Source organism: Triticum aestivum, chromosome 6B, assembly GCF_018294505.1.
Source record: "Triticum aestivum cultivar Chinese Spring chromosome 6B, IWGSC CS RefSeq v2.1, whole genome shotgun sequence".
NCBI lineage: Eukaryota > Viridiplantae > Streptophyta > Magnoliopsida > Poales > Poaceae > Triticum > Triticum aestivum.
Genome location: NC_057810.1, coordinates 684191105 through 684211909, shown reverse-complemented (window position 1 = coordinate 684211909; position 20805 = coordinate 684191105). Strand labels below are relative to the sequence as shown.

Sequence of the window (20805 nt, the reverse complement as noted above, 5' to 3'; positions counted from 1 at the left end):
GCACTGAACATTTCAGAATTTATTATTTTTCAGGTTTGTGTTATTATGAACTGAGATGCCCAAAGAAATATGTTTCGGAATCATTGATCAGGGTGTAGTCTATGCTTCTCATGCATGCTCCAAGAGAATATGTTTAATAGTATATTATTTTTTAGGAAATAAAGTTAATAAACAGTGGCTCTTTTCTACACTCCAGAACAAGGACTGCACCTATGAATACAGATTAGCCAGTAGTTGTTTTACTCAAACGTGAACTTTTTTTTTGTCGTTTGGTACTGGCCTGGAGCATCATGCTCATCCACCTATAGAAGACAATATAGCATGGATTAAGAACTATATGCAGTTGTGGCATGCTATAGCATGGAGTATATAGCAAGCATTCATTACTTCTTTTTAAGCACATTGGTACATTTTGCGGTGTACATTTAACAACTTATTTCCTCAGATTTCCCCGACATTTAACTAGAGTAATAACTTTTTATGTTGAGTTTCTCTTCATAAAATCTTCACCAATTTAATACTCCCTCTGTCTCATAATATAAGACGTTTTTGCAAGCTATGTTAGCTTGCAAAAACATCTTATATTGTGGGACGGAGGAAGTACCTTATTGTCCTTTGAGATTTTTTATTATAAAAGAATTTTTTTTGAGATACAATGTTGATTGCTTCCGTGTTGCATGGTAAGTCCATCTTTGCTGCATAGTTTTCATTGACCTAGGAGCATGAAAATAAAGATCATGCCAGAAGTGTCATCACACACATGAAACTTCTTTTCCTCCCAAGGCCTTGCAACATTTGTCCTCTTTCCATCATACATGTTACCTATAAGCTAAAGTGAAAAATATCCACTGTGGTGAATGCATGCTTGCTATTATCCACAATAAAAGCTAAATTACCTAATGATATTCTCCAATATACAATGAAAATGATCTTTTCATGGAATTCAGAATGTTTTTTAACAGCTCACTCATGTATATTGATCTAGGTAGTTCATATGTTATTCTGCTTGACATTTATCACTCAAAATTAATTGTATACTGTAATGGTAATATCCAACTTGGTCCCCTTTGAATTGCTTAGGACATTTATGTTACATCTTCGAACTTAGTGAATTCCCCAAGCATCTTTGTAATGTTGGAATTCTCTGGCTTTTGATAAAAGAAAAGTTCAATTCTAACAAATTAGTTACAATCCTTCAAATTTACTTTCGGTGAACCATATGATAATGGCCAATCCGCTTTTACAAAGTATACAGTGACAATGTATTTCACATGATGAAATTTTGGTTTCAGGGTAAAGATATTGAATGTATGGCACTTACCTTTTTTATGTTGGATGCGTGGCACTTGATGTGATGGAGTGACTCCTAGGTGCAGTGGTGTACATGTTCCTCCACGGCAAGGGCCACCACATCATGGGCCTCCTGACCAAGGTTATGTATTTGTGTGTCACCAGGGCGATCCCCACGTAACTGATCTTATTCCGTCCTATATGTAGCATGGCCAGCTTGCGTTGATTGATTCAGTAAAACGGGTGTTGGTTAATTTGTGTTTGTTTGTCCGTAGCCTTCTGAATTCCACAACTGGAACGTGTACGGTTTGGGTGCAAAGATGTACTTCAACATGTGATTTGTTCTTTGAAATTGAATTCGAAAATGGCAACGTATATAGCAGAATTGTGATCCCTCTTTCAGTGCAACCAAAATGCATAGCACAGCTTTGTATACATCAATTCCAATATAAAATCTATATATGAGCTTGAACATTTGTCTCACCTGCATCCAGAGAGAGAACACACAGTGTACTCGATGAGATGGTCTGATCATATACTGGGAACAACATTAGTATTAGGTTCCCTTTCTGTGTGTACGATATTTTGCGCTCACACTTGATAGTTTTTTCATGTACCACGGTATTTTAGTTTCAAATAAATTGAAATAATCTTTCTGTACAAATTATGTAGTTTTCACCATAGTTATTTTGATTCTAAAACACAAGGAAATCTGATGGTGCAGACAACGCCATGTTGAAAGATAGGACTGTGAAGATTCGGCTTGAGAATTCATGAAGGGTTCTTATATCTCGATCACAATAGAGCATTTTACAGCCGGACTACCCAAACTAGACGGGCCGACGGCCCGGTGACCCGGACGAGCTCCCCAAATGGGTCGTAGATGTCCAGGCTATCCGGGCATCCCTAAAAACCAGCCCAAATCCCCACATATAACCACTCCGGATGAATAGTAGACCCAAATCTCAAGATGAACAGTGTAGTAGCAATAAATGCGAGAATATTGACTTCCATAACCTGTTTAGTTTTTATTTTCACAATAACTCGGGATGTAATCCCATGGAGAGGAAAAAAGGGTATCTTGTAAATTCAAGGGTAGGGCCTGTATTCTGATAATACTGAATTTCAATATTATGAATATCGGATCTAATGCCATGTCAAAAGATAGGCTTGCGAAGATTCGGCTCAAGAGCTCCCGAGGGTACTTCTGTCTTTATCATATTTGTTCTCACATCTTGAACGTTGCGTTTTCCCGTTGCAACGCACGGGCATCTTTACTAGTATAGCTAATGATCATAAAAGGCTAGCATATACTCCCTCTTTGAACTAAAACCACGACGAGTAAATCGGAATGGAGGAAGTATATGGTAATGGGATTAAAATCCGTTACTAGGACCATAGTGCACCACCGCCTTGTGACGTTTGATCACTACTTTGGTAATGATGGTAAAAAAGCCATCTTATATAGTAACAAGATTAGAAACTTTATCGGATCCCACGCTGGTCCGTCACTGGTAATGGTAAAGTTTTGGCAACGCATAGTATTGAATTAAAATTGTTACTGACCACTAGTCAACACTGCCCCGTCCTCCAATGCTAAACTAATTTTTTTCACATGTAATGCTACAATAAGAAAGACATTGCTTCTAGTAAATGATTATTTTCGTTCGTAAATTTAATAGTAATTTTTCTTCATCAATCATAAATGACACTAGTCTATACATGTGCATATCTCAAGATCGAACTAGTAAACGAATCTAGTTTTAATGGATGTGTGTGTCGTGAGGTATGTGGAACGCATACTAAAATTGGACGATAATTTTACTTTCTTCATGGACAACGCACTTGATGGTAAATATTTTTAGAGTTTCACTTGAGGGTGTTTGTGTCACTGCTCCCTACAAAGCCAATTACCATTACTTGCTAATGTGCATATAGATAGTAATGGCAATTCAGTCTTGTCAAAGGCAATTTTTTTTTTGCGAATAAAAAAAAGGCAAATTTTAGTTTCATGTAAATGTATAAGGCTGAGATATTTTCTAAAACAAAGATGCAAGTGGATGAGTACTAAAAATTAGAGGCAAAAAATAATAGTATGAGTACTAAAAATTAGAGGCAAAAAATAATAGTAAGTAAAAATAATTGTAATCACCGTTTCCCCACTTGCCTAATTAGCGTTTTCTTTAGCAAACTACGAGTAGTAAATATTCCAGTAGATATAATAATTGTAATTCAAAAGGTTGTCACTGCACCATCTGGTCTCCCACCCAACCTAATCGGACCATCTCATAATATTTTGGGCACATCGTAAAGAACCAGCAATTAGATGGTAATGCCCGTAAAGAAACAATTGGATGGTAATGTATTATTTTCGTGGGACAATGGTAATCTTGTTACGACAGGGAAACGAGATTACTATGGTTCATGTGCGCGCATGTGGGTGATTTCCAGGAACGTATCGGATAGAGTGAAATTACTTAGTACAGTAATATTTTTAATGGAGACATATGGTAATTGTCTACTACTTCAGATTACTACCGTTCCACGAATGTAAGTCCTCGTAAAAGTGTCATTTTGGATTACCATATACTACTATCGTAATTACGTTCAGTTTGCAGGCAGGAGTGGAGCGGACCAGATGTCTTGTTTTCTTTTGATGGTTAATTAACTGAACAGCGTTGCACGCTCGCACGCGGGTGCATCGGAGCGCAGAATATGTAGAATGCGCTCAGGCTCATTTTAGCGGGCCCCTCTCTCTCTATATATAGAAAGTCTATTACTAACCCAGGGTGAAAAATAACTTATTCATCACCCTGGTCGATTGGCCAACACGTACGCGGGCTGGTTCAACCAAGCCAAGACACCGCTCTACCGCCGTAAAATTCTCCTGGTATCCTGGTAATATTTCTTTTCGGATCAGTAGGGGAGCCCACTTCCCATTCCCGTCACATTCTAAAAAAATCGAGTCTCCACTGGGAATAGTGCGTGGCGAGCGGCTGATGGATCTGCTCGGCGGCGATTCTTCGGAGGTGCTCAGCAATACTGCTAGGTGCCGGCGGCCCACTCCCCGTTCTAACTCGGACGATGCGGTGAGCGGTTGGCGTTGTGGTCGGCGGGCAGGCCGGGCGGTGTGGTGCTCGGCGGCTGGCTTGATGTCAGCGGGCGGACCTCATGTGGCTGTCGCGGCGGCTCTGCGGTGGGTGTGTGCAGGTGCCGTACCGAGTCCAACGTATTTTTACAGGATCTTTTTCTTTTTTGATTTTCTGACCGATCGAGTGTCTCGCGTTTTCTGCCCGCAATTGCAGCTGTCCAGGCAGAAAACGGAGAAGAATCTTCCTGGGAAGTGGGCAGTAGCTTGCGCGAACGAGGAGGCGTGGAAAGTGGGTGCCAACGGGGTGAAGCCCGTGCAGTCCCCTGGCTGTGGAGAGTGGCAGCAGCCATGGCCAGCCATTTGAGGTGCAGCTTGTGTTTCAGATCCGTTTCTGAGTGTGGTGCGTGGGTTTGAGTGTGTCTTCATGTGTGTAGTATTAATACTCATCTGCCAATGGAGGAATCCACGAGATAGCAACTGGCGCACGGGAGGATGTGAGCAATCCCGATCCCGTCGTTTAATTTCCTCTTCAATTTTGTTCGTTTCTGTTCTAATTTCCACTGGAGGAAGCTGCAAGGGCGCAGGCGGGGAGCGCACGGGAGTGCAAGTTCCAATCAATTTTCACTTTGTTTCTGTTCGTTGTGTTCTTCCAATTTTCCTTTTTTTTTTTCTGAAACAACGGAAGAAGGTCTAATGCAACTTCTTGCAAGCCGGTTCTTCCCAAATTGCTAAATCGGTGTTCGATTTCTGTCGAGTCTGCAGTCTGAATAGATCATAGACTGAATGTCCTACCTGAAGAGGTTATTTGAAGTTTACAGTATATGCTTGTTTGTGATTGTTTTTTTTCTTAGGACCACTTTCTAATGCTCAGTCTGCTGTTTTGTTAGAGTACGTAATGGCCAAGTGGGCCTCGTTAGTCTTAGGGTTAGTTAGAGATAAGGGTCGCTTGATTAGGGGTTAAGTAAGCTTGCTTGGGAGTCAAGTAAACCTCACTATATAAAAAGAGGAAATGTATCAATCTAATCAAGCAAGAATTAAGAAGGAAATTCCTTCCCTCTTGCCCGGCCGTGGGCAAAAAGGCCCCCAGCCGGCCCTCTCACGCCCTCCTTCTAGCAGCGCCGTAATCATTTGGTATCAGCTAGCTTCGGTTCGATCATGTCTTCACCGCCACCAAGCCCGTCTCTTCCGCTGCCGGTCACCTGGTCACCTCCGGCGACCACCACGACCGTCGCCCCGCTCCTGCCCGCGCCGGGATCCTCTGTCGCGCCCGCCCCCGCCGTCCTCACCTGGGAGGAGGTGTCCGGGGTGTTGCGGGACCTAACCCAGGCGGTCCAGGAGATCCACCTGTCCTTGACCGGGTCCTACGAGCCGCACGCGGTTGCGCCGCCCATCGCCACCCCCGCGCCGCCGTGGCTGCCGTGGCAGCCGCCGCACCAGGCGGCCTTCGCCGCGCTCGCCAGGCCGCTGCAGCTGCCATCCATCACCACCACCGCCCAGCCCTGGCTGCAGTGGTAGCCACCGCTCCTGGCGGCCTTCGCCGCGCCCAGCGCTCCAACACAGCATCCGTTGCCGCTGCCCGGCGTGACAGTGCAGCAGCCGCTGCAGCTGCAGCAGCCACCGTCGGTAAGCTCCACCGCCCAGTATGAGATGCCCTACGACGGAAGTGCGACGACCTCGTTCCCATCAGCGCCGCCGCCATCCCTGGGCGTCCACATCCAGCAGATCAAGTCCCTGCCGTCGCCGTCACCGCTTCCGTCTTGAATCGCTACCCGCCACGTGTCGGCGGCGGTGAGGCTGCAGGCTGCTGCGCGCAGCCTCCTAGCGCGTCGGCGTGTGCGGGAGATGTGTGGTCTGCAGCTGCCGCTCCTTCAAGTTGCCCTTCGCTGCGCAAAGGACCTCGATCTCGTCCGCTGCGTTGGGGATCTTGGGCATGTGGTTTCCCCCTCTGGCGGCGAGCATGTTGTTTTCCTCGTGGGCAGCGACCTCAAAGTCTGCGACGTCGGTGGTTGGGGGGGGGGGGGGGGCGCACCCCTCCTCGACATTCTCCATCACAAGCCCTCCACTCTTCCCTGTGCAGTGCATACCAACAGCCATACACATGCACTCCTTTTGTCCAGGTGGTGTCCATGGGATCCAGGTGGCTGTACACGTGCACGTCCAAAATAAAGCGTCACAGTCTATTTCAGGTTGAGAGTAATAACATAAGCCGAGATGTAAAAGGCTTATTTTTTAGGTGTTAGGTTTGTGTTGCATCGAGTCATGGTTATAAGTTGGTTAGGCTGCAGCTCGAGGACAAGCTGCATGTCCAGGTGGGATGTAGTGTCAGAGTACGTAATGGGCCTAATGGGCCTTGTTAGTCTTAGGGTTAATTAGAGATAAGGGTCGCTTGCTTAGGGGTCAAGTAAGCCGTGCTTGGGAGTCAAGTAAACCTCTCTATATAAAGAGAAAAGATGTATCAATCTAATCAAGCAAGAATTAAGAAGGAAATCCCTTCCCTCTTGTCCGGCCGTGGGCAAAAAGGTCCCCGGCCGGCCCTCTCGCGCCCTCCTTCTAGCAGCGCCATAACATGTTTATTCCAGGCCATGCTGATATAGAGCAGTGTTTCCATACAATTCCTACGCTCTGTGACGTGGAAGCTCGGCTGCTACTAAATGGCACTACTCTGTAACATATTGCCTGATAAATGACTTGAAAAACTAATTAGAAAAGTTATCGGAGAAATCCATTAGCATTTTATTCATGGCCTCCACATTACATTGGAATGTGTAACCATGTAAAATATCGATTTGAGGGTACACGAAGTTGGGATGTAAGCCGATTTGGGGATGAGTACAAAGGTGTATCATGGGTTGCTCATTCAGTCCTCTGAGGTCTCATCCCACTTCTTGATCTGTAAATATTTGGTGACTTAAGTTTTTCATTTGCTTGATGTGGACAAGTTATCTGATGAGTTGATCGAGAGGGATAATCCGCTTTGTAATTACCAAATTCTATACATTATCTCTGGTGGTTACTCAGATTTTAGTCCCTAATACTTCATAAAACTAATCAGGTATGCATTGAAAAGATTATAACTGCAATATATGAAAAGCTAAAAAAACTTACTCCCTCCTTCCCATAATATAAGATCATTTTTGACACTAGTGTAGTGTCAAAAACGCTCTTATATTATGTGACGGAGGGAGTATGTTCCAATTGACAACATCTTTTCAAACCACTTGAACTGAATTGGTGCGGGTGAGTGGTCCAATTTAATGCTGATACATTTGCACTGAAGAGTGTTGTTGGAGTTTCGAATATTAGCCTGTGTCATTTTCATTTGAGAACCAAGCATTCTCGGTCAGTTTAGTGAAAGTAGCAGCTACTATGAGCTTAAACTGATCAAACAACTGTGGTTATACCCATTTTTTTCTATGAAATATACTTCTGTTTAGGTATATAGATTCTCATTCTTTTATGTGCTTCCTTTGGTTATTTATATATTTATTATATTTCTCTCTTCATATACTCCATTTTCAGTACCCTTTTTGGGATACTTACGGAATATTTTCTGCTGTTTCAGGCACCAAATGCAAAACACTCAACGTTGTACGGCTACTCTGGAACATTTGATCTGCTCACAATGATTTTCAATGCAGGAGAGAATTCAGTGTTACCTGCTGCTGTGGTGTCAATGTTGCAAGTCTGGTAGAACAATTTTTGGAGAACCCAGGCAAACTGAAAATCTCTGCTATGGTAAGATTTGAACAAAAAAATTCACGTTCCTTGTTGGATGAATATCAATATAGATAATGGTTCCTTCATGAGGCTACTAGTAATGGAGGGTGGGCCTTTTGCAATCGTGACCTTCATGGGACAATCTTGGATGCAGGTATGGATCTAACACTCATTATGTAGAAGCCATTGCGTGCTCCAGTCCATCCAGTTTGCATTAGGTTCTGGAATGGAAAGAGTGGTACTAGAAACAGGTGCCGACACACTGAAGCAATCTCTTTTCAGGGAAGTGAGGTTCACCCTTCTTGCTAGTTTTATTGGCTTGAAGATTGTGTCTTGTAAGTGTGTTTGTAATTGTGTTCCAGATTGCTTACCCATGGGGCCCTTATGGCACTGGATGGTGTTGTGCTTTCGCATAGTGATGTACGTACCTGACACTGAAATCGGTCTGGTGATCAGAAATTTAGTTATATGAACTAGGTAGTCCAAATGGTGAGTTCTCTAAAAAAGTTGTGTAAGCTTGGCAATTATGGTAATTGGTAAGAATCAAGCATGTTGTCTGCACAACATCAGTTATGTGGCACGATACATAAGCTAATACTTTGCTGATTCAGTTAAAGATGTATATTACCACCTGATAGTATAGTTATTAAAGTAATTGTGAAGTGTTGTTTTATTACATGAAAATTTGCTTACCTGGTTTGTAGGCAGCCAAAATGAGCGCGAAGTTTCAACTTTTTCGTTGATCAAAATGAGGTTGATTAGTCCACAAAGCAACTTGTTAGACAATTAGGCCACAAAATGATCAGATTAAATGTTGTAGATACAACATATATACATGGTTCACTTGGATGGTCGTAGTCACCTGTTTCTTTTCAGGATAAGACGTTTATAACTGATTCATGGGAACCGTCCTTAACTAAAAAATGATCGGAAAGAAGCCACTATTTATTTGCCATGAATTTACGCGAATATCCTTTTTATCTTTCGGTGGTCAGGCAAGTGGGATTGTTTCCAAAAAAGTTAGAAAACAGGCATTATTTATCTCACAACACCTTTGATGCACCATAAAGTTACCTCACCCGCCGTTTTCCCCCCTTGTTGGCGCATGAAACTGGTCCTTTTCCCACGCTTCGCATGAGTCGCACGCATGGGTTGGCCATGATTAATTTCTTCTTCCCGACTTTTTACCTCGACTGCCATAGGCATTCGTTTATAGCTATTGTGCAGTTGTAAGCTGTATATTTCAACACGTGATTATTTTTGTACTTTTCCATTACTTGAATATCCAGTCTAGCATTGATAGATTGACATTTAGGCCCAAGAAAATTTATGGGCTCATGATTTATTTCTAATGATTCTTGTGCCTTTAGGCATATTGATGGTGGTGGTCGTCTCAACAAGACAGTCAGTATAAGGCACTGGTTTTCGTTATGCAGCAACCGTTTTGCCTTTGGCATCCTCGTCCAAGAGATCAAAAGTTGAATCTACAAGTAATGAATGCCTTGCGTTGGAGACTACATCATCTGATTGACGAATTCTGAACCATGGAGACAATTTCAGCAAGTTCAATCCATATATTCTTAAACCTGCTAGGCGTAATTGTATATACACACCAATAGGAGTCATCTGATATAGTGGACACTCTCTGTCAATGACTCGTTGGCAATTTACCAAACAATGTTCAAGTTTTCTTACTAAATACAGTACATGTTTTAGTTCTATGCTACTCTCGTCCTTTTCAACAAGGGACGTTGTTTCATTTGTTGTTTTTTCTTTGCAAAGAGCTAGCTGTACATATATGTTACTCCCTTCGTCTCAAAATAAGTGTCTTAACCTTAGTACAACTTTGTACTAAGTTAACTTATTTTGGGACGGAGGGAGTATTATTGTAGAGAAAAGCAGTATATTGTACTGATTTTTGTCAAGCAAGCATGCAGTTCTTCTGTGACTAGTAATGTTTTGAAATAACATTCAGGAAGGGATCAATGCATGACTACTGACATTAAGCCTATGATTATGCGGCATGATTGCTTACGTTGGTAGTACGTAATTAGTGGGCATGTAACAATGAAATTTCTTAAATTATGTAGTTAACAGGGACATCAAAACAGTGTTATTTATTACATGTTGTAATTATCAGCCACTTCAAAAACATTGGATTTGTTCACCCGCAATATATATATATATATATATATATATATATATATATATATATATATATATATATATATATATATATATATATATATATATATATATATCTGTGTGTGTGTGTGTGTGTGTGTGTGTGTGTGTTGCTATTTCAAGTGTATATCCCCAAGATTAATAAAGGCAGCTCGATAATAAATAATTCCATAATTATTTGAGTGTTTTTCTAAACTTATGACTTAGATAATTTCTTCATGATCAAATATCCTTTTATCTTTTTCATAATGATTCTTATCTCATTATAAATTACTTTGAACCTTTCAAATATTTTATTTTGAATTTTTTGAACTTTTCAATATTTCAGATTTATATCAAGTAAATCATATTTAGTTAAGTTATTAATGAAGCATAATTATCCACCGTACCCTCGTTTGTTCATTGGATCATATACATCACAATGTATTTTGTCAACTGATCTGACTTCAATATTTCATCTATATGAAAATTAATTTTCCGACATAATCAAGCGAAACCACTTTTTAAGTGTTGTTTTTCAGTCTTCTCAAGACGTTTAGCATTAATTTTATAAAATTTTCAATTCAAGATTTTACGAATAAACCACCAATATAAGAGATAAATTCAAAACTTATTCTTATAACAACTTGAACAACCATTGTTTACAACTTATAAGAATATCTGTCGCATAACCAAAAACATATTGTTTTACACAACTCTAGAACGAAATAACTATTTATTCGATCCTAAGATAAATCTTGGAGATAAAGTAAAGGCATGACTTCAACGGTCTTGAGTATTGATCCCATCACCATTCCCGACTTGCATCACGACTTCATTTTTTCTCAACTTGTGACCTTTCTGTAGTCTCTGCATCGATTTGCAATATGAGAGCAACCGATTAGTATCAAATACTCATGATAGACAGTAAATCAACTAGTAGAATAACATTAACATTGTATAACTTTTACACCTTTACCAGAAAACCTTTCTTCTTATTCGCGAGTACTTCTTGCAGTTGCATTTCCAGTGTCCCTTTTGTTTGCAATAGAAACATTCAGTCTCTTTAGTGGCTCCGCCCTTGTTCTTCTTCTCATAGACAGTCTTACCGGCACCAGTATACTTCTTCTTTAAAACAGTGGTGTTATTGACCATCAACACTTGGTTGTTCTTCTACATCCCATCTTCTACAATGTTGAGCATAGCGAATAACTTGTTTGCACATTTCACCATCCCATTCATGTTGTAATTCATGATAAAACCATCATAATGATAACCCACAAGTATAGGGGACCGTTTGTAGTCTTTTTCGATAAATAAAGGTGTCACACCCAACGAGGAGCTAAAGGTAGAACAAATATTCCCTCAAGTTCTATCGACCACTGATACAATTCTACACACGCTTAATGTTTGCTTTACCTAGAACAAGAATAAAACTAGAAGTACTTTGCGAGAATAAAACTATGAATAAATTGCAAGATAATAAAAGTTAGTTGTTTAGTAGAAATCTTTTGTCACACAAAAAAGTTATTTGTCCCTAGGCAATTGATAACTAGACCGATAATCATTATTGCAATTTTATATGAGGGAGAGGCATGAGCTAACATACTTTCCGTACTTTGATCATATGCACTTATGATTGGAACTCTAGCAAGCACCCGCAACTACCAAAGAACATTAAGGTAAAACCCAACCGTAGCATTAAGTATCAAGTCCTCTTTACTCCCATATGCAACAACCCACTTACTCGGGTATGTGTTTCAGTGCTCATGCCACCCACCATAAGCAAATCATGAACGTATTGCAACACCCCACATCGGGGATCCCTCATGTTTGCGCGACACGGAAGGCACCATAGGACAACACCAAAATAAAATATACAACCCAAACCAATCATGATCATCAATCAGCCCATAGGACAAAACAGATCTACTCAAACATCATAGGACAACCACATATCATTGGATAATAATATATAGTGTTGAGCACTATGTTTAAGTAGAGAATTGTAGTGGAAATAGAGAGGTTACACCGCTGCATAGAGGGGAGAAAGTTTGTGTTGATGGTAGCAAGGTTGTTGATGTAGATCGTTGTCCACGATCCTTGCCCCAGCGGCGCTCCGGCGCCACCGGGAGAGAGGGGGAGAGAGCCCCCCTCCTTCTTCTTCTTCCTTGGCCTCCCCCATAGATGGGAGGATGGTTTCCCCTCTGGTCCATGGCCTCCATGGCGGCGGAGGGGCGAGAACCCCTCCTAGATTGGATCTATCTCTCTGTTCTCTTCTATTTCGCGTTCATGTTTTCTGACCGAAAACCGTTTATTATATTCCCGGAGATCCGTAACTCCGATTCTGTTGAAATTTTAACACGATTTTTTTTTTCTGGATATAAGCTTCCTTGCGGCCGAAGAAGAGCCCCGCCAACTGACTTACTGGTGCCCACTAGGCACCACCGCACCAGGGGTGGCCGCACCCTGGTGGGTAGTAGAGGCTGTGGGCCTCCATTTGCATTGATTCCACCTCCCAAAAATCACATATATTCCAAAATAATTCTCCATAAATTTTTATCGCGTTTGGACTTCATTTGATAAGGATATTCTGCGAAACAAAAAATATGCAACAAACAGGAACTGGCACTGGGCACTTGATCAATATGTTAGTCCAACAAATCAAATTGTTTCCAAAAGTATGTGAAAGTTGTATAATATTGGCATGGGACAATCAAAAATTATAGATACGACGGATACGTATCACATAACACAAGGGGAGTGAAGCACACCACAATATATGTACCGAATGTTGGAGGAATTCCAAATTTTAGAGAAGCCAGTCTATCAACATAGTCTGCAAGCTTCACTATGTTCTCACTCATTGAGGAACCCTCTGCCATCATGCATTTGACCAAGGCCTTAGTTATTTCAAAATGTTCGGTCCTTGACTGCTTCTTGTACAGAACTTCCAGAGACCCAATTATGAATTGATTAGTAGAACATTCAAAATGTTTCTATAGTTTAGGATCCATGAAAGTCAACATGAGGCACTAGACTGACTCATAGTCATCACTACAAGCAGCGAAAAGCATCTACAACTTCTTAATAACCCACAAGTATAGGGGATCGCAACAGTTTTCGAGGGTAGAGTATTCAACCCAAAATTATTGATTCGACACAAGGGGAGCCAAAGAATATTCTTAAGTATTAGCAGCTGAGTTGTCAATTCAACCACACCTGAAAGACTTAATATCTGCAGCAAAGTATTTAGTAGCAAAGTAGTATGGAGGTACCGGTAACGGTGGCAAAAGTAACAGTAGCAGTTTTGTAGCAATCGTAACAGTGGCAACGGAGAAGTAATTAAGCAAAGATCAATATGTGAAAAGCTCGTAGGCAATGGATCAGTGATGGATAATTATGTCGGATGCGATTCCTCATGCAACGGTTATAAGATAGGGTGACACAGAACTATCTCCAGTTCATCAATGTAATGTGGGCATGTATTCCGAATATAGTCATACGTGCTTATGGAAAAGAACTTGCATGCCATCTTTCGTCCTACCCTCCCGTGGCAGTGGGGTCCTATTGGAAACTAAGGGATATTAATGCCTCCTTTTAATAGAGTACCGGACCAAAGCATTAACACTTAGTGAATACATGAATTCCTCAAACTACGGTCATCGCCGAGAGTTGTCCCGATTATTGTCACTTCAGGGTTGCCGGATCATAACACATAGCAGGTGACTATTGACTTGCAAGATAGGATCAAGAACTCACATATATTCATGAAAACATAATAGGTTCAGATCTGAAATAATGGCACTCGGGCCCTAGTGACAAGCATTAAGCATGGCAAAGTCATAGCAACATCAATCTTAGAACATAATGGATACTAGGGATCAAACCCTAACAAAACTAACTCGATTACATGGTAAATCTCATCCAACCCATTACCGTCCAGCAAGCCTATGATGGGATTACTCACGCACGACGGTGAGCATTATGAAATTGGTGATGGAGGATGGTTGATGATGACGATGGTCTCCGGAGCCCCAAACGGACTCCAGATCAGCCCTCCCGAGGAAGAACAGGGCTTGGTGGCGGCTCCATATCGTAAAACGTGATGAATCCTTCTCTCTGATATTTTTCTCCCCAAAAGTGAATATAGGGAGTTGGGGTTGAGGTCGGTGGAGTCCCAGGGGGCCCACGAGGCAGGGGGCGCGCCCTAGGGGGGGGGCGTCTTGCACCCTCGTGGACAGGGTGTGGGCCCCCTGATGCTGATTCTTTTGCCAGTATTTTCTATTAATTCCAAAAAGTTTCTCCGTGGATTTTCAGGTCATTCCGAGAACTTTTATTTCTGCACAAAAATAACACCATGGCAGTTCTGCTGAAAACAACGTCAGTCCGGGTTAGTTCCATTCAAATCATGCAAGTTAGAGTCCAAAACAAGGGCAAAAGTGTTTGGAAAAGTAGATACATTGGAGACGTATCAACTCCCCAAGCTTAGACCTTTGCTTGTCCTCAAGCAATTCAGTTGACAAACTGAAAGTGATATAGAAAAACTTTTACAAACTCTGTTTGATCTTGTTGTTGCAAATATGTAAAGCCAGTATTCAAGTTTTCAGCAAAGATTATGAACTAACCATATTCACAATAACATTTAGGTCTCATGTTTACTCATATCAATGGCATAATCAACTAGCGAGCAATAATAATAAATCTCGGATGACAACACTTTCTCAAAACAATCATAATATGATATAACAAGATGGTATCTCGCTAGCCCTTTCTGAGACCGCAAAACATAAATGCAGAGCACCCTTGAAGATCAAGGACTGACTAAACATTGTAATTCATGGTAAAAGAGATCCAGTCATAGTCATACTCAATGTAAATTAATAGCAATGCAGGCAAATGACAACGATGCTCTCCAACAGGTGCTTTTTAATAAGAAGATGATGACTCAACATAAAAGTAAATAGACATGCCCTTCGCAAAGGGAAGCAGGGATTTGCAGAGGTGCCAGAGCTCGAGTTTTTGAAACAGATATCAATAATATTTTGAGAGTCATACTTTCATTGTCAACATAACAACCAAGAGATCTCGATATATTCCATGCTACATACATTATAGGCGGTTCCTAAACAGAATGGTAAAGTTTATACTCGCCCACCAACAACAAACATCAATCCATGGCTTGTCCGAAACAACAGGTGCCGTCCAACTAACAACAATCCCGGGGGAGTTTTGTTTGCATTTATTTTGATTTGATTTAAGCATGGGTCTGGGCATCCCGGTTACCGGCCATTTTCTCGTGAATGATGAGCGGAGTCCACTCATCATGAGAGTAACCCACCTAGCATGGAAGATATAAACATCCCTAGTTGATACATGAGCTATTCGAGCATACAAAACAAAATTTCATTTGAAGGTTTAGAGTTTGGCACATACAAAATTACTTGGAATGGTAGGTAGATACCGTATATAGGAAGGTATGGTGGACTCATATGGCATAACTTTGGGGTTTATGCGAGTGGATGCACAAGCAGTATTCCCGCTTAGTACAAGTGAATCCTAGAAAGAGATTGGGAAGCGACCAACTAGAGAGCGACAACAGTCATGAACATGCACTAAGATTAATCAACAATGGGTGCAAGCATGAGTAGGATATAAATCACCATGAACATAAATATCGTAGAGTCTATGTTGATTTTGTTTCAACTACATGCATGAACATGTGACAAGTCAAGCCACTCGAATCGTTCAAAGGAGGATACCACCCTATCATACCACACCACAACCATTTTAATAGCATGTTGGCACGCAAGGTAAACCATTATAAACTCCTAGCTAATTAAGAATGGCATGAGCAACTATAATCTCTAATTGTCAATGCAAACATGTTTCATCTATAATAGGCTGAATCAGGAATGGTGGACTAATCATATTTACAAAAACAAGATAGGTCAAGTTCATACCAGCTTTTTTCATCTCAATCAGTCCGTCATATATCGTCATTATTGCCTTTCACTCGCACGACTGAACGGTGTGGATAATAATAATAGTCCACGTGCATTGGACTAAGCTGAAATCTGCAAGCATTTAATACAAAGGAGAAGACAAGGTAATATGGGCTCTTGGTTAGATCAACAATAATGCATATGAGAACCACTCAACATTTTCATCATGGTGTTCTCCTCTCGACCCCAAAGAAAAGAAAAGAAATAAAAGTATTTACACGAGAAAGCTCCCAACAAGCAAAAGAAGAATGAGAAATCTTTTTTGGGTTTTCTTTTAATATTACTACTACAAGCATGGAAAGTAAGCTAGCTAAAAAGCTACAACTAACTTTTTTTGTTTTTTAAGGTTTTGCAAACACACAAGAAGAAAGCAAGAAAAGGAAATAATCTAGCATGGATAGTACAATGAAAAAGTATGAGCACCGGCAATTAGCATGAGTGTGTGAACGTGAATGTAATGCCGGTGAGGAATACGTACTCCCCCAAGCTTAGGCTTTTGCCTAAGTTGGTCTATGGCCACTGCTGGCCTGGCAGATATCCAAAGTGATAGTCGGGGTTGTACTGAGATGCAGCAGCTACTGCCCGACGAGCTGTAGCTTGGAGTCGAGCTGCCTCCGTCCTCCTCTCATATTCGTTCGCCTCCTCCCTAGTTATAAAGTATCTCCTTTTTGCCTGAAAGTCAAAGAAAGTGGGGGCATGGAGAGCAACATGGACAATACGCCATCTGTCAAAGATTAGTCGGTACTTGAGGAACTGTTCATTCCTCTCAAGAAACTAGCGGCTAACCATGGCACTATAATCTAGATAAGCAGGAGGCAACTCCATGTCACTTCCATGTACGGGTATACCAAGATAATTAGCTACACGAGTTGCATAAATACCACCAAAAAAATCTCCACATGTACCATTAAGATGTAGCCTACATGCAACAATAGCCCCCAAGTTATATTGTTTATCACCTAATACAACACTCTTGAGAACACTAAAATTTGGAACACACATGTGACAAGCTTCATCTTTACCGTTAATGCATCTACCTATGAAAAGAGCAAAATAATGTATAGCAGGAAAATGAATGCTCCCTATGGTAGCTTGTGTGATTTCTGTGGATTCACCCACAGTGATACTAGCAAGAAAGTCTTTATATTCAGATTTATGAGGTTCATTGACAGTGCCCCACTGCGGGAGTTTACAAGCAGTATTAAAATCTTCTAGGTCCATGGTATATGATTTATCATAAAGATCAAATAAAACAGCATGAGAATTGCGTGTAGATGCGAATTTAAACCTTCTCACAAAAGAGTCAGTGAGGTAGTAGTACTGTAAGCACATATCTGACACGAAGTCCTCAAGATCAGCATTACGCACATACGTGTCAAATTCATCTCTGAAACCAACCCGGACCATAAACTCTTCTTAAGTCCATTCACAAGGCCGCACTTGAGCTTCCCCCGGTGGTTCATCGTCCGGCTCACGTATTGCGAGCCTTGGTCCTTGCTTCTTTTAGGAACTACCTTGGTACATTTTCCTATGCATTTTTCCTTCTCTGAAAATTTTCTGAATTTTTTAGTGACTCAAAATAAAAGTGAACCAAACTCAACAAGATTGATAGCAACTACTCCCACAAGTGCCTAGAGGCTATATCATGCATTAAAACTACTTTGGACCAAATAAATTTGACATGCAAGCTCAAGAACAGGGTCACCTTAGCAGCAAAAATTTGCAATAAATAAAGCATTAGAACAAAAACTAATTGGACTATTGGAGGAGTCACATACCGAAGCACAATCCCCCAAAACAGTTTTGTGAATGGAGCTTTGAGAAAGGAGATCAAAAATGGCAGCAAGATGAGCTAGAAGACGGGTTTGAGCTATGGGAGGATTTTTTCTGGAGGAAGACAAAGTGAGTGGGTGCTGGAATAAGTGGAGGGGTCCACATGGGGCCCACGAGGTAGGGGGCGTGCCCTAGGGGGGTGGATGCACCCTGTGCCCTCGTGGCCAAATGGTGCCCCCTGGTGTGTTCTCAGTGCCAGAAATTCTTAAATATTCTACAAAAAATCATACTTCATTTTCAAGGCATTTGGAGAACTTTTATTTTTCGGGTATTTTTTATTGCAAGGATAATTCAGAAAACAGGCAGAAAAATACTATTTTTGCTTTACTTAATCTAAATAACAGAAAGTAAAAGGAGCGTACAGAGAGTTGTGCTTTTTAACTTCATCCGTCTCATGCTCATCAAAAGGAATCCACTAACAAGGTTGATCAAATCTTGTTAACAAAGTTCTTCCGAATAACATAAACCGGAGAATTTTTGAATAACACTAGGTTACCTCAACGGGGATATGCATGTCCCCAATAATAAGAATATCATATTTCTTTTTGATAGTGGGAAGAGGAAATTCAAAACCTCCAATAGTAATAGTTAAATTTTTTCCAATAGAATTGATAATGTGGACTTGAGGTTGTTTCCTCGGAAAGTGTACCGTATGCTCATTACCATTAACATGAAAAGTGACATTGCCTTTGTTGTAATCAATAAAAGCCCCTGTAGTATTCAAAAAGGGTCTACCAAGGATAATCGACATACTATCATCCTCGGGAATATCAAGAATAACAAAGTCTGTTAAAATAGTAACGTTTGCAACCACAACAGGCACATTGAGGGAGTCCTGGACTAAGGGGTCCTTGGACAGCCGGACTCTGTACTTGGTCCGGGCTGTTGGGCTATGAAGATACAATATAGAAGACTTCTTCCCATGTCCGGGTGGGACTCTCCTTTGCGTGGAAGGCAAGCTTGGTGATTCGGATATGTAGATTCCTTTCTCTGTAACCGACTTTGTGTAACCCTAGCCCCCTCCGGTTTCTATATAAACCGAAGGGTTTAGTCCATAGGACGATGATCATAATCTCCTAGGCTAGGCTTCTAGGGTTTAGCCATTACGATCTCGTGGTAGATCAACCCTTGTAATACTCATATTCATCAAGATCAATCAAGCAGGAAGTAGGGTATTACCTCCATAGAGAGGGCCCGAACTTGGGTAAACACTGTGTCCCCCGCCTCCTGTTACCATTAGCCTTAGACGCACAGTTTGGGACCCCCTACCCGAGATCCGCCGGTTTTGACACCGACATTGGTGCTTTCATTGAGAGTTTCGCTGCGTCGTCACCAGAAGGCTTGATGGCTCCATCAATCATCTACAATAACGCAGTCCAGGGGGAGATTTTCCTCCCTAGGTAGATCTTTGTATTCGGCGGCTTCACACTGCGGGCTAACTCGCTTGGCCATCTGGAGCAGATTGACAGCTACGCCTCTGGCCATCAGGTCAGATTCGGAAGCCTGAATTTTGTGGCCGATATCCTTGGAGACTTGATCTTCGATGGATTCGGGCCCATGACGGCTGTCCCCTGCCACCGCGATGATCATGACCTAAATCTATCATCCGACCGCGCTCAGGAGATAGCGCCCGTAACCGCTCTGGCCTTAGGTCCGGAGCATATTGCGTCGTCCGAAGACGGGAAACTTAACCCCACCACAGAAGCCGCAGACTCAGCGGCGCTTGAGCCGCACACAAACCCAACATCGAGCTGGGCTTTTGTCACCGGAACCTCGGACTCGTCTCCGGCCATAGGTTCCGGACCGCATGCATCCGCGTCCATTGAACCTGATTGGGCACCGATCTTGGAGTTCAGCTCCGCGGACATCTTCCAGCACTCACCTCTAGGCGATGTGTTAAACTCATTGAGATCCCTCTCCTTGTCGGGGGACTCTCCGCCGAACTATGTCCGGCTCGAATGGGGAGCAGACGATGAAGAACTTCGTTTCCCACCCACCACCCACTTTATAGCCACTATCGAAGACTTAACCGACACGCTCGATTACGGCTCCAAGGACATTGACGGTATGGACGACGATGACGGAAAGGAGCAAGCACAAAAACTACCACCCTTAGGGAAGTGGACAGCTACATCCTCATACGATATATACATGGTGGACACACCTGAGGAGAAGGAGGACGACGACGATAACAACATGCCTGTCGATGAAACCCCCAAGTGCCAGCGTCACAAGCGCTGACCTCGATCCGGCAAAAGGAAAAACAACAACATTGTCATGGATGACGATGATAATCTGAACCAAGTTGAGGACCCGTAGACCTAGCGTTGGAGAAGGGCGTGTGAGAGGACGGCGAACACAGTCCGGAGATGTTGTCTGACCACAGCGATGCCGACGATAGCAACTATCAACCTATCTCCAAAGAGAAGATCAGCCTAGGTGACGATGAATGCGTCATCCCAGAAGAACCATTAGAACAAGAACGCTTCCATCAAAGGCTTATCACCACCACAAGGATCTTGAAAAAGCAGAAGCAGTGGCTTAAATCCGCACAAGATACGCTCAATTACAGAAGGAACAAAGTGCTAGACACTGAGGAGAAATACGGCGGTAATCACCAAACAAAGAGCTATCCTAAGCGTAAGCTGCTACCCAAATTCGACGACGAGGCCATTGCGCCTATACCGCTGAAAAACAATACGACTG

General features: G+C 42.0%; 1 long non-coding RNA gene across 1 annotated transcript; it reads left to right on the top strand.

Moving 5' to 3' along the window:
• Window positions 1–4139: 4139 nt before the first annotated feature.
• Window positions 4140–7937, top strand: LOC123134846 (uncharacterized). Its single transcript, XR_006465750.1, has 3 exons — window positions 4140–4500; window positions 4596–5181; window positions 6961–7937. It is a non-coding gene; the product is annotated as an uncharacterized lncRNA (long non-coding RNA).
• Window positions 7938–20805: the final 12868 nt, after the last annotated feature.